The following is an 11,203-nucleotide window of genomic DNA, read 5'->3' on the forward strand; positions in this document are numbered from 1 at the left end:
CCAAACTGGATTTTGTGTTGGATACAGACTTATCCATGTCCGTATTTTTCTTGGACATCCCAGAAGTTTGCTTGGACACGGACTCAGGATTTTCTAAATTCTTCTTGATCACGGACTGTATAGTATTCACGGAAGTATCCAAATTGTGCTTGGACACGGAAACTTGCTGAGTTCCCAAATTTTGTACGTTCTCTTGATAGGTATTTGATTTATGCACATACTTTGGAGTTGCATTCAAGCCCTGAGAATTAGCTTGCTTGGACACGGAAGTTTCCAAATTTTGCACGGACTGAGAATTGTTTTTCTCTGGCGGAACATCTGCATGAACTGAATTGTCACGTGCATCAAGATCTTTTCTGGCTGCAATATTGTTTTTACATTTTATCAATTTCATCTGTGCTTCACGATACTCAGTGAAAGCTTTGTCGAGCTGCTCCTCCAACTGACTATCTTCAACATTCTCTTGAACTGGATCAATGTTTTGTATAGACATAGTTGATGCGGCATCTATCAAATTTTCCTTCCCGGACTGAACAATATCTCTTGCAACAACAATATCTTCACTGACTTTATTTGCATGCTCATCATGGGAATTTTCCGCACTTCCTTCCAAACAAATTTGGCTGTTTTATCCACTTTACCATCTTTAATACTCTCACTAGAAGATTTATTTTCAGAACCTCCTAATATTTTACGAGCAGCAAGGCAATTTTCAAATTTATAGCCCATAAACTTGCAGTGAGTACAATACTTGATGCTCTCTAATTCCTGAATTTCAATATACTGCCAGAACTCCTTTCCATTTGCTTTCAAGCGAATTCTTTTAGGAATCAGCTTAGCAAAGTCAATATCAATCAAAACAGCAGCATAGTTTCCAACATCATGATCCAAAGTCTTTTGATCAATAGCAATTGGTTTCCCAATAATTTTAGCAATGGAAATAAGAATTTTCTTTGTCCATAACTCAATGTATAAACCAGGGAAACTTACCCAAACTGATGCTCGTGTAGTATGTTGTCTTTCCGGATCAAAGTTTGGGTAAAAATTGAAAACCCTAAGTTGTTGATTCTGAATCACCCAAGTTTCACCATGCCATACACGTTCCTTGTCTTCAGCTGAAGTTAATTTTATGATGAAAAATCCCTTTGTCATTGGAACTAGCTTGCATCTACCAGCACCAAAACCCCATTGTTCTTCCAAGCTTTTTTGAACATCAGCAAGTTTTGAACCCTTAAAGTTCAATCTCCCAATGAGACTGAACTGAAAAACATCACGTCCCTCTAGAGTAAGATCAGTAGGAAAATCCAACGCTGGTTCTTCAAGATATGTTGACGCCTCAGGAAGAGATAATAAATCTGAATCTTTTAACATATATGGTTTTTTACCCTTAACCAAACCAGCAAAAGATACCTTATTGTTCCCTTGATTATTCACGTTTGAATCAGGGTTTTCCCCATTCTAAATCACCAAAGATGATCTAGAATGAAGGAAAAAAGTTGATGAAAGTTGAAAACCCTAAAGAAAAAATTCGCCAATTTTTGGAGAGAAAAATTCGCATGAAAGTTGAAAACCCTCAAGCTTGAATGCGATTATCTAGTTTACCATTTAGTCTAAGAAATCAATTTCCGACTTATAACGAAGTGTGTAGACTTTTTTGAGTTAATGTATATAAAATTCAACATTTTTATGAACTCTTTCTTTTTATGTTGGCTTTTAAAATTAAGGCAGAGTTATGAGTTATAGATAACAAGCGGTCCAGGTAACATCTATTAATTCTTTAATCATAAAGAACTATGAGTTATAGATAACAAGCCTATGAAGAAACTAAGCAGCTGCCTATACTTTTGTGTATTCTTTTGAACCATCCTCTTAAATTTACCAATTTCAGTTTATTATTAGCTGTTTTAAACAGTTTCTAACGGTCAAGGTGACATCTATTAATTCTTTAATCTTAATGAACTATGAGATATTAATAATAAGCCTACTACGAAACTAAGGAGCTGCCTAAACTTTTGTGTATTCTTTTGAACCATCCTCTTAAATTTACCAGTTTGAGTTTATTATTAAATATTTTAAACAGTTTCTAGCGGTCCAGGTGACATCTATTAATTATCTAATCTTAAAGAACTATGAGTTATTTATAATAAGCATACTACGAAACTAAGCAGTCACCTATATATTTATGTGTATTCTTTTGGTGCATTCTCTTAAATTTACTAGTTTTTGTATATTATTAGATGTTTTAAACAGTTTCTAGCGGTCTAGGTGACATCTATTAATTCTCTAATCTTAAAGAACTATGAGTTATAGATAATAAGCCTACTACGAAACTAAGCAGATGCCTATACTTTTGTGTATTCTTTTAAACCATCCTCTTAAATTTACCAGTTTTAGTTTATTATTAGATGTTATAAACAGTTTTTAGCGGTCTAGGTAACATCTATTAATTCTCTAATCTTAAAGAACTATGAGTTATAGATAATAAGCCTACTACGAAACTAAGCAGCTGCCAATACTTTCGTATTCTGTTGAACTATCCTCTTAAATTTACCAGTTTTAGTTTATTATTAGATGTTTTAAACAGTTTCAAGCAGTCCATGTGGCATTTATTAATTCTTTAATCTTAATGAACTATGAGATATTGATAATAAGCCTACTACGAAACTAAGCAGCTGCCTATACTTTTGAGTATTCTTTTGAACCATCCTCTTAACTTTGCCAGTTTTAGTTTATTATTAAATGTTTTAAACAATTTCTGGCGGTCCAGGTGACATCTTTTCATTCTTGAATCTTAATGAACTATGAGTTATTGATAATAAGCCTACTATGAAACTAAGCCGTTACCTATACTTTTGTGTATTCTTTTGAACCATCCTCTTAAATTTACCAGTTTTTGTATATTATTAGATGTTTTAAACAGTTTCTAGCGGTCCAGGTAACATTTATTAATTCTCTAATCTTAAAGAACTATGAGTGATAGATAATAAGCCTACTACGAAACTAAGCAACTTACTATACTTTTGTATTCTTTTGAACTATCCTCTTAAATTTACCAGTTTTAGTTTATTATTAGATGTTTTAACAGTTTTCAGCGGTCCATGTGGCATCTATTAATTCTTTAATCTCAATGAACTATGTGATATTGATAATAAGCCTACTAGGAAACTAATCCGTTACCTATACTTTTTTGTATTCTTTTGAACCATCCTCTTAAATTTACCAGTTTTAGTTTATTATTAAATGTTTTTTTAAACAGTTTATAGCGGTCCCAGTGACATCTATTAATTCTTTAATATTAATGAACTATGAGTTATTGATAATAAGCCTACTACGAAACTAATCAGATGCCTATACTTTTGTGCATTCTTTTGAACCATCCTCTTAAATTTACCAATTTTAGTTTATTATTAGATGTTATAAACAGTTTCAAGCGGTCCAGGGGGCATCTATTAATTCATTAATTTTAGTGAACTATGAGATATTGATAATAAGCCTACTACGAAACTAAACAACTGCCTATACTTTTGAGTATTCTTTTGAACCATCCTCTTAAATTTACCAGTTTTAGTATATTATTGGATGTTTTATACAGTTTCTAGGGGTCCAGGTATCATCTATTAATTCTCTAATCTTAAAGAACTATGAGTTATAGATAATAAGCCAACTACAAAACTAAGCAGTTGCATATACTTTTGTGTATTCTTTTGAACCATCCTCTTAAATTCAGAAGTTTTAGTTTATTAATAAATGTTTTAAACAGTTTCTAGCGGTCCGGGTAAGATCTATTAATTCTCTAATCTTAAAGAACTATGAGTTATTGATAATAAGCATACTGCGAAACTAAGCAGTCACCTATATATTTTGTGTATTCTTTTGGTGCATCCTCTTAAATTTACTAGTTTTTGTATATTATTAGATGTTTTAAACAGTTTCTATCTGTCCAGGTGACATCTATTAATTTCTTAATCTTAAAGAACTACAAGTTATTGATAATAAGCCTACTACGAAACTAAGCATCTGCCTACACTTTTGTGTATTCTTTTGAACCATCCTCTTAAATTTATCAGTTTAAGTTTATTATTAGATTTTTTTTAAACAGTTTCTAGCGGTCCAGGTGACATCTATTAATTTTCTAATCTTAAAGAACTATGAGTTATTGATAATAAGCCTACTGCGAAACTAAGCAGCTGCCTATACTTTTGTGTATTCTTTTGAAACATCCTCTTTAATTTACCAGTTTTAGTTTATTATTAGATGTTTTTTTAAACAGTTTCTAGCGGTCCCGGTGACATCTATTAATTCTTTAATCTTAATGAACTATGAGTTATTGATAATAAGCCTACTACGAAACTAAGCAGATGCCTATACTTTTGTGCATTCTTTTGAACCATCCTCTTAAATTTACCAATTTTAGTTTATTATTAGATGTTATAAACCGTTTCAAGCGGTCCAGGTGATATTTATTAATTCTTTAATCTTAATGAACTATGGGTTATTGATAATAAAACTACTACGAAACTAATCCGTTACCTATACTTTTGTGCATTCTTTTGAACCACCCTCTTAAATTTACCAGTTTTAGTGTATTATTAGATGTTTTAAACAGTTTCTAGCGGTCCATGTGACATCTATTAATTCTCTAATCTTAAAGAATTATGAGTTATAGATAATAAGCCTACTACGAAACTAAGCAGATGCCCATACTTTTGTGCATTCTTTTGAACCATCCTCTTATATTTACTAGTTTTAGTATATTATTAGATGTTTTAAACAGTTTCTAGCGGTCCAGGTAACATCTATTAATTCTCTAATCATTAAGAACTATGAGTTATAGATAATAATCCTATGACGAAACTAAGCAGCTGCCTATACTTTTGTGTATTCTTTTGATCCATCCTCTTAAATTTACCAATTTCAGTTTATTATTAGCTGTTTTAAACAGTTTCTAACGGTCAAGGTGACATCTATTAATTCTTTAATCTTAATGAACTATGAGATATTGATAATAAGCATACTACGAAATTAAGCAACTGCCTATACTTTTGTGTATTCTTTTGAACCATCCTCTTAAATTTACCAGTTTTAGTTTATTATTAAATGTTTTAAATAGTTTCTAGGGGTCCAGGTGACATCTATTAATTTCCGAATCTTAAAGAACTATGAGTTATTGATGATAAGCCTACTACGAATCTAAGCATCTGCTTATACTTTTGTGTATTCTTTTGAACCATCCTCTTAAATTTATCAGTGTAAGTTTATTATTAGATATTTTTTTAAACAGTTTCTAGCAGTCCTGGTGACATCTATTAATTTTCTAATCTTAAAGAACTATGAGTTATTGATAATAAGCCTGCTGCGAAACTAAGCAGCTACCTATACTTTTGAGTATTCTTTTGAACCATCCTCTTAATTTCCCAGTTCTACTATATTATTCGATGTTTTAAACAGTTTCTAGCGGTCCAGGTATCATCTATTAATTCTCTAATCTTAAAGAACTATGAGTTATAGATAATAAGACAACTACGTAACTAAGCAGTTGCCTATACTTTTGTGTATTCTTTTGAACCATCCTCTTAAATTCAGCAGTTTTAGTTTATTATTAAATGTTTTAAATAGTTTGTAGCGGTCCAGGTGAGATCTATTAATTCTTTAATCTTAAACAACTATGAGTTATTGATAATAAGCATACTACGAAACTAAGCAGTCACCTATATATTTCTGTGTATTCTTTTGGTGCATCCTCTTAAATTTACTAGTTTTTGTATATTATTAGACGTTTTGAACAGTTTCTATCTGTCCAGGTGACATCTATTAATTCTCTAATCTTAAAGAACTATGAGTTATAGATAATAAGCATACTACGAAACTAAGCAGCTGCCTATACTTTTGTGTATTATTTTGAACCATCCTCTTAAATTTACCAATTTTAGTTTATTATTAAATATTTTAAACAGTTTCTAGCGGTCCAGGTGACATCTATTAATTTCTTGATCTTAAAGAACTACGAGTTATTGATAATAAGCCTACTACGAAACTAAGCATCTGCCTATACTTTTGTGTATTATTTTGAACAGTCTTCTTTAATTTACCAGTTTTAGTTTATTATTAGATGTTTTTTTAAACAGTTTCTAGCGGTCCCGGTGACATCTATTAATTCTTTAATCTTAATGAACTATGAGTTATTGATAATAAGCCTACTACGAAACTAAGCAGATGCCTATACTTTTGTGCATTCTTTTGAACCATCCTCTTAAATTTACCAACTTTAGTTTATTATTAGATGTTATAAACAGTTTCAAGCGGTCCAGGTGACATCTATTAATTCTTTAATCTTAATGAACTATGGGTTATTGATAATAAGCCTACTACGGAACTAAGCCGTTACCTATACTTTTGTGTATTCTTTTGAACCATCCTCATAAATTTACCAGTTTTAGTATATTATTAGATGTTTTAAACAGTTTCTAGCGGTCAATGTGACATCTATTAATTCTCTAATCTTAAAGAACTATGAGTTATAGATAATAAGCCTACTACGAAACTAAGCAGATGCCCATACTTTTGTGCATTTTTTTGAACCATCCTCTTAAATTTACCAGTTTTAGTATATTATTAGATGTTTTAAACAGTTTCTAGCGGTCCAGGTAACATCTATTAATTCTCTAATAATAAATAACTATGAGTTATAGATAATAAGACTATGACGAAACTAAGCAGCTGCCTATACTTTTGTGTATTCTTTTGAACCATCCTCTTATATTTACCAATTTCAGTTTATTATTAGCTGTTTTAAATAGTTTCTAACGGTCAAGGTGACATCTATTAATTCTTTAATCTTAATGAACTATGATATATTGATAATAAGCATACTACGGAATTAAGCAACTGCCTATACTTTTGTGTATTCTTTTGAACCATCCTCTTAAATTTACCAGTTTTAGTTTATTATTAAATGTTTTAAATAGTTTCTAGGGGTCCAGGTGACATCTATTAATTTCCGAATCTTAAAAAACTATGAGTTATTGATAATAAGCCTACTACGAATCTAAGCATCTGCCTATACTTTTGTGTATTCTTTTGAACCATCCTCTTAAATTTACCAATTTCAGTTTATTATTAGCTGTTTTAAACAGTTTCTAACGGTCAAGGTGACATCTATTAATTCTTTAATCTTAATGAACTATGAGATATTGATAATAAGCCTACTACGAAACTAAGGAGCTACCAAAACTTTTGTGTATTCTTTTGAACCATCCCCTTAAATTTACCAGTTTGAGTTTATTATTAAATGTTTGAATACGTTTCTAGCGGTCCGGGTGAGATCTATTAATTCCGTAATCTTAAAGAACTATGAGTTATTGATAATAAGCATACTACGAAACTAAGCAGTCACCTATATATTTTTAATTGCATTCTTTTGGTGCATGCAGTTAAATTTACTAGTTTTTGTATATTATTAGATGTTTTAAACAGTTTCTATCTGTCCAGGTGACATCTATTAATTCTCTAATCTTAAAGAACTATGAGTTATAGATAATAAGCCTACTACGAAACTAAGCAGATGCCCATACTTTTGTGCATTCTTTTGAACCATCCTCTTAAATTTACCAGTTTTAGTATATTATTAGATGTTTTAAACAGTTTCTAGCGGTCCAGGTAATATCTATTAATTCTCTAATCATAAAGAACTATGAGTTATAGATAATAAGCCTCTGACGAAACTAAGTAGCTGCCTATACTTTTGTGTATTCTTTTGAACCATCCTCTTAAATTTACCAATTTCAGTTTATTATTAGCTGTTTTAAACAGTTTCTAACGGTCAAGGTGACATCTATTAATTCTTTAATCTTAATGAACTATGAGATATTGATAATAAGCATACTACGAAATTAAGCAACTGCCTATACTTTTGTGTATTCTTTTGAACCATCCTCTTAAATTTACCAGTTTTAGTTTATTATTAAATGTTTTAAATAGTTTCTAGGGGTCCAGGTGACATCTATTAATTTCCGAATCTTAAAAAACTATGAGTTATTGATAATAAGCCTACTACGAATCTAAGCATCTGCCTATACTTTTGTGTATTCTTTTGAACCATCCTCTTAAATTTATCAGTTTAAGTTTATTATTAGATTTTTTTTTAAACAGTTTCTAGCGGTCCAGGTAACATCTATTAATTATCTAATCTTAAAGAACTATGAGTTATTGATAATAAGCGTGCTGCGAAACAAAGCAGCTGCCTATACTTTTGTGTATTATTTTGAACCATCCTCTTTAATTTACCAGTTTTAGTTTATTATTAGATGTTTTTTTAAACAGTTTCTAGCGGTCCCGGTGACATCTATTAATTCTTTAATCTTAATGAACTATGAGTTATTGATAATAAGCCTACTACGAAACTATGCAGATGCCTATACTTTTGTGCATTCTTTTGAACCATCCTCTTAAATTTACCAACTTTAGTTTATTATTAGATGTTATAAACAGTTTCAAGCGGTCCAGGTGACATCTATTAATTCTTTAATCTTAATGAACTATGGGTTATTTATAATAAGCCTACTACGAAACTAAGCCGTTACCTATACTTTTGTGTAATCTTTTGAACCATCCTATTAAATTTACCAGTTTTAGTATATTATTAGATGTTTTAAACAGTTTCTAGCGGTCCATGTGACATCTATTAATTCTCTAATCTTAAAGAACTATGAGTTATAGATAATAAGCCTACTACGAAACTAAGCAGATGCCCATACTTTTGTGCATTTTTTTGAACCATCCTCTTAAAATATTACCAGTTTTAGTATATTATTAGATGTTTTAAACAGTTTCAAGCGGTCCAGGTAACATCTATTAATTCTCTAATCATAAATAACTATGAGTTATAGATAATAAGCCTATGACGAAACTAAGCAGCTGCCTATACTTTTGTGTATTCTTTTGAACCATCCTATTAAATTTACCAATTTCAGTTTATCATTAGCTGTTTTAAACAGTTTCTAATGGTCAAGGTGACATCTATTAATTCTTTAATCTTAATGAACTATGAGATATTGATAATAAGCCTACTACGAAACTAAGGAGCTACCTAAACTTTTGTGTATTCTTTTGAACCATCCTCTTAAATTTACCAGTTTGAGTTTATTATTAAATGTTTGAAACAGTTTCTAGCGGTCCGGGTGAGATCTATTAATTCTCTAATCTTAAAGAACTATGAGTTATTGATAATAAGCATACTACGAAACTAGGTAGTCACCTATATATTTCTGTGCATTCTTTTGGTGCATCCAGTTAAATTTACTAGTTTTTGTATATTATTAGATGTTTTAAACAGTTTCTATCTGTCCAGGTGACATCTATTAATTCTCTAATCTTAAAGAACTATGAGTTATAGATAATAAGCCTACTACGAAACTAAGCAGATGCCCATACTTTTGTGCATTCTTTTGAACCATCCTCTTAAATTTACCAGTTTTAGTATATTATTAGATGTTTTAAACAATTTCTAGCGGTCCAGGTAATATCTATTAATTCTCTAATCATAAAGAACTATGAGTTATAGATAATAAGCCTCTGACGAAACTAAGTAGCTGCCTATATTTTTGTGTATTCTTTTGAACCATCCTCTTAAATTTACCAATTTCAGTTTATTATTAGCTGTTTTAAGGCTAATGGCCAATCTGGTGTTCGTAGAATACTTTGTAAGCTAGATAGAGCTTTGATTAATGAGGCGTGGCTTATTAAGTTTGAGAATTGGAGGTGTAAAGCTCTTCCTCGTGAAGTTTTTGACCATTCCACTCTTATTGGCTTTCCTTTTGTTAATACTAGACCGAAACGAGCTCCTTTTAGAGTTCAGAAGATGTGGTTCTCTCATTCAGATTTCATGCGCATGGTGAGTGAGAGTTGGAACGCCCCTATTACTGGTACGCCTGCTTTTATTTTTCCTTCCAAACTTAAAAGGTTAAAGGTTATCATGAAAGAGTGGAATTTACGTGTCTTTGGCAATGTGTATGCTAAGCTCAAGCAAGCGCAGTTGACTATGGAAGTGGCGCTTACAATTTCTGATGAGGATCCAGAAGATGTAACTAAGCTGAATTATGCCAAGGAGGCTTCAGTTACTCTTCAGGAAATTCGTGCCCAACAAGCTACTATGTTGAAGCAAAAGTCAAGAAATAAATGGCTTCAGGAAGGTGCTAGTAATACTTCTTTTTTTCATGCTAATATTAGGACTAGAAGGAGTAGTAACATGATTTCGGAGTTAGTGGATGATAATGGGGTTGTTATAAATGATTGTGACCAAATTAAAGAACACACCGTGGCCTATTTTGAGGATAAATTTAATGGTGCTGAGTTGCCTATTGATGATGCTTTGTTTCAATATGATCATAACATTATTTCTGTGGAAGATAGTCAGAGAATGGATGAGATTCCTACTATTGAAGAGATTAAGAATGCTGTTTTTGATCTTAGCGCTGATAGTGCCCCTGGGCCGGATGGTTTCTCTGGTTGTTTCTATAGGCATTGCTGGGATGTGATTCAGCAAGACCTTTTCAATGCTGTCACGTATTGCTGGCGTCGACAGATGATTCCTCAATGTACTAATTCTAGTCTTATTATTTTACTTGCCAAGCTTAGAGGGGCCAATTCTCTTCGAAACTTCAGGCCTATTGGTCTTAGTAATTTTTTCTTTAAGATTTTTACTAAGATTTTAGCTACAAGACTGGGGAGTGTTCTTGATAATTTGGTTTCAGAAGAGCAAGTTGCATTTATGAAGGGGAGAAATATCCATGAGAACATTAGTGTGGCGTCGGAGATGATCAACGATTTAAAAACTAAGCGGAGGGATGGTAATTTGGGGTTGAAGCTAGATATTACTCAAGCTTTTGACACGGTTAGCTGGTCCTTTGTCTTAGAGGTTTTTCGAAAATATGGTTTCTCTCAAAGATGGTGTTCTTGGATCTGGTCAATCCTTAATTCAGCAAGGATTTCTATTCTTCTTAATGGAAGTCCTGAGGGTTTCTTCACAATCAATAGAGGTCTGAGGCAAGGTGATCCCTTATCTCCCCTTATTTTTGTTCTTATTGAAGATGTTCTGAGTAGAAATCTCACGAAATTGTTTGTGGAAAAGAAGATGACGCCAATGCTCTCAAAGAAAGGTATTTCTCCCACTCATCTTTTCTTTGCTGATGACATTATGATTTTTTGT

Source organism: Papaver somniferum, unplaced genomic scaffold, assembly GCF_003573695.1.
Source record: "Papaver somniferum cultivar HN1 unplaced genomic scaffold, ASM357369v1 unplaced-scaffold_123, whole genome shotgun sequence".
Taxonomy (NCBI): domain Eukaryota; kingdom Viridiplantae; phylum Streptophyta; class Magnoliopsida; order Ranunculales; family Papaveraceae; genus Papaver; species Papaver somniferum.